The 4574-nt window shown below is 38.3% G+C and overlaps 1 long non-coding RNA gene across 1 annotated transcript; it reads right to left on the reverse strand.

Annotated features, from left to right (window-relative positions):
- Positions 1–2154: 2154 nt before the first annotated feature.
- Positions 2155–3230, reverse strand: LOC135246314 (uncharacterized). The gene is made up of 2 exons (XR_010327609.1): positions 2413–3230; positions 2155–2279 (listed from the first exon to the last, which is right to left on the reverse strand). It is a non-coding gene; the product is annotated as an uncharacterized LOC135246314 (long non-coding RNA).
- Between the last annotated feature and the right edge of the window lie 1344 nt (positions 3231–4574).

Here is a 4574-nt window from a genome sequence, read left to right on the forward strand (position 1 = left end):
GGCTTGAAGACACATTTTGGCCATCCCCCTCACTGCCTAGCTCAGCGCCACCTGCAATCTAACCATGCCTTGCGGAGGTGTGCTGCCACCTCATTTAAAATGAATGTAGGTGGTGTTTCCACCTGGTGTTACTGCATACAGTGTGGCTTCACCGTGAGGCTTGACAAAGAACTGACAGATGACACTGTTAAACTGACCCTGATCAGATTCAATCACATAGTTTAAACTATGCATTTTTTGAGTTCTCTTTTCACTTTGTTAGCTCACGGAATAACGAAATAAATACACATTTTTATAAAATTATACCATGTCATTCTACTGTCAATATCTGGGACTAAATATGGAACAAATATACAACCAATGTCCCTTTTGAGTGTGAGTGGTCATATATTGTCTCGGACAATCCGTTTGTGAAATACACGCTCATTCGTGACAGCTGGGTACCTTCCAAAATAGCTGTGCGTTATACCACGCATGCAGTGTTGTCGCCCTTTCTAGTACAATCTGGCTTGATTGAAAATTAATCTATCCAATAGGTGACAGTATAATCTTTCTAACAATGTATAACATGTTTAATTTTTATTTTTTGAAGAGCGTTTTATAAACCTGCGTAACCAAACATCGTGAATCAGCATCGCTGCCTTACGCATTCTCTCTGTGGTAGCAGTAAAAGACACTGCACCAGACAAAACGATCAGTTTCATCTGTTATTATTATTGAGGACTTCTGAGCATAGCTAAGCCATATGTTTGCTGATAGACCTAGCTGACCTAGTTTTAGAGAGGAGAGGAGACGACAGCATTGATTCTCTGTCTCTATTTACTGAACACAGATAAGATTTCTTTGTAAGTGTTACTGCTCAACATATTTCAGTTATGTATGTCATTTTTGAGTGTCTTCAAATAGATTCGTGGAATTTTATAATGAGGATATTTCACACTGTAACGCAAGCGGTCATTGGTGGCTTCAGCAAAGTTTGTGTTCATGCTCCGGGTGTGATGTGAGCTGGAACATTGCCAACACTTGGTGGATGGTTGAATATTGTTTTAATGTCGTCCCATCCCCATACAAGGAAACATTACGTACTGTAGAGTACAGAAAAACATATGGAGAGTTAATGATTATACATTTAGGTACTGTACCGCATTGTGTGATAATGTGCTTACATTATTTTAAAATCTGATCATCAATGTTTCATCCTAAACCTTCATGAGGGGCACATTTATATGCTTTATAATGGACAAAAAACATTTTATTCATTGTTTTGGTTATGTTTCTGGATGTATTGTTTCATTTAAGGCATTTTTAAAGTCTCTGTGATGCTCACATCTGGGGTTACAAAGCTTTGAATAGGGTGCCCCCTAAATGGGCATGGATTGGCCAGATTTAAGGAATGTGCGCGAAGGGGTTAAGTTAGCAGGCTACCATAAAGCTTGTTGACAGGGGTAGCTTGATCAACTTGGGATCGATCAACCCTCATTGGTAGGGGACTGTAGTCTATAATCCACTTTAATGCCATGTAAAGTTTGTTTAGTATACTGCCGTCCAAAGGCTAACCGCAGTAACTACATTTTTGGCGAAATTGAGTTATAACTAAAAATGAACTTCTTGATATCTGTTTTATCTTGTGACGAAGTTTCAGAGTTCAATTTTGCTTTATTTGAGAGAAAAAACTGTATAAAAATTGCAGTAACTACAAAACCCGACTCAAAACCATGGCAGACCGCAGTAAGTGAAGTTACTGCGGTCTGCTTTGGGATTCTACCGGCCGATTTTGCGCTCTACCCATCTAAGTTACCTCACGCGACTGTTTGGGATTCTACCACCAGCCGATTTCACCCATCTTACCTCACACAACAAAGCTGTTTAAGATGGCACTATCCAGGGGAAAGAGGATAGTGGAACTGGTGTTGAAAATAAAATACCCAGGTAGGCTAAGTAACGATGACATTAAGCGTTGAGAAACTAGCAATCACATTATAAAACACCGGTCAGCCTCGCTACATATGCTGACTGACAGGGGATGTTTAGTTAGCTAGCGTTAGTTTACCTGCTCCCTGAAAGCTGTAACATTATCATCTGTAACTTCACATCATCGCCGATGCCATGTCATGCACTTCAAGATTGTTTACAGTCTAGCCTACGCATTGTGGATATTTGCCATGAATACGAGTGCGGAGAAAGAAGTGCATGTATCCGCAAATAATGTTGATTAAAAATGTGCACAATTTCATACTGCAAATGAAAATAAATGTAGGCTATAAGGCCTAGGCTACTCGCTAAAACTGCCTATTTGGGGAGAGCTGGCTATATATGATAGTATTGAGTAGCCTATTTCGTGGATTAATTGTATTGATACTTAAGGAAAATCAGGAAGTTTCTGCCACTGCTTAGTGATCAAAACGCGAAGACGCTGTGTGTCACTTTCCAATTGATTAGTCAGATCGTTTGCATGCTTGTTAATCACTGAAAATTAATTAAAACAGTTTGAGATCAATGATTAGTTTAAAGGAAAGTTTTGCGCCCCACCAATTTTCAGCTCACAAGTCGCCGCTGTTTAAAACATGTAATATAATAAACAAATTTTACTGTGAATCAGTGTAGCCTTGTATTTATTCATTGTGTTAAATAGTAAAGACAAGGATAATGAAAATTATTCATGTGATTGTCATCAAGGCAACAACAGTGGTGGCGGTGACAACAATGGTGAAATTGAAGATGATGATGCAAAGTTTAATTGATAGGAAAGTAATTATCTAGATAGGTGAATAAGTAAAAAAGTGAAATGAAATGATATTAAGACTAAAATATGATGTCTAAAATTCTCAATTTGTCCAGACTTAATTAAACATGCACAAATCCATAAGTAGAATTACAATTAGTACAATTATAACAAAATCAGTGTCAAAATAGTTTTTGTTCACTGAAAACACAATATAAAAGCTGAGAACATTGTAGTTACTGCACTTTGCTTTTGCATTGCTCTTAGAACCATTTAAGGCAATGCAAAGGCAGAGTGCAGTAACTACATTTTTGGGGTCAAAGGTCAAATCAGCTGTCATGGTTTTTGGGCATAAAAATTATCTCATGAATACATGTACAATTAGTGCAATATCACTGATATACCTATAACACATTTGGCTGGCCAGTTAAAATACTTTAAAGCCATTTTTCTCAGTTTCACCCTTTGCGTAGTTACTGCAGTTAGGCTTTGTAGGGCAGTATAGTTTAGTTCAGTTTTATTTTTTTGGTCTTGACAACAATTTTACCATACATTTATGAAAAAAAGGATAAATAATACCAAGTCATTGTATCAAAAATTCATATCTTTATTAATTGCGTCAATTCGCTTTAATCTGCATATTCTTACAATACAATGGGAACTTTTAAGAGAAATGAGTCCTCGCCAGTAAACTAGAATGAAATACCGCCAGACATCAAACAATAAGCCTGAACTACATTTATTCATTTATTGGTTTAGCCTACCTCACAAAACTGTCCATTAGCTAATTCTCCCTTAGCTCAGCTCGTTTTCAAATTGAACGCGCTCTTGAAAGCCACACGAGGTGGGCGCAGAATCACAGGAAATATTATTCAGAATCTCACTTTTTGTACAGAATGGTAAGAAAAGGGGACTTGTTCATTAAGCATTGCTTTCACTTTGACCTTTTCTTTTGTTTTATTACATTACATTTTATTTAGCGTAGGCTTTTGTCCGAAGCAACATATGCTACAATACGCAAAGTAGTGTGCAATCTGAAAGTTTTGATTGAGACAAAAATTGGCGTGGGCCAAATCCCTGGAATCGTCTGATCAGGGAATTAACTTCAACCGGCGTGAATCCGCAACAGCTGCGACTGCACACGCGCATGCATCCATGTGTGCACGCATCCACCCTCACACAAACAGAGGTGGGTAGTAACGCGTTATATTTACTCCGTTACATTTACTTAAGTAGCCTTTTGAATAAATTGTACTTGTACTTGTAAGATAAATTCACTTTTACTTGAGTATATTTGTGAAGAAAAAATGTTACTTTTACTCCGTTATATTCGGCTACATTCCGCTCGTTACTTTTATTTTTACCAATTTTTTCTTCAATGCACGTTCTGTTTGTTTAATTCTCTCAGAGAGACTTCAGCCGAAGAGGCTGACTGGTCTTTGCTTTGGCTCTGTCACAGCCCCACATGACTCCGTTTCACCAGTCAAACGTAGGCAGTCACAGCACACAGAACGACAGAAGGATGAGTGGAGGACAACAATGGCTGAAACAACGGCGGGTAATTCGGAGGAGGCAGAACACCCTTGGCCTCATGTTCAAACTATGTTTTCCTTAAAGACTACCAAAAACAATAGTTACATTATGGGCTGCCTTCTTTGTCTGCCTAAAAATGTGGACATTTCAGCCCACAAGAACTCAACTTCGAACTTGAGAAAACATGTGGCGGTAAGTTGTAGGTTAGTTTTGGCTGTGGATAGCTAACGTTAGCCCTGTTAAAGGACCCTAGTCTTGGAAGGGAGTCTTTTGTATTCGGTTGTTGTCTTTAGCAACCGAATTGAAAAGACTCCCAGAG

The sequence above is a fragment of the Anguilla rostrata genome, unplaced genomic scaffold (genome assembly GCF_018555375.3).
Source record: "Anguilla rostrata isolate EN2019 unplaced genomic scaffold, ASM1855537v3 scaf0169, whole genome shotgun sequence".
Taxonomy (NCBI): Eukaryota; Metazoa; Chordata; class Actinopteri; order Anguilliformes; family Anguillidae; genus Anguilla; species Anguilla rostrata.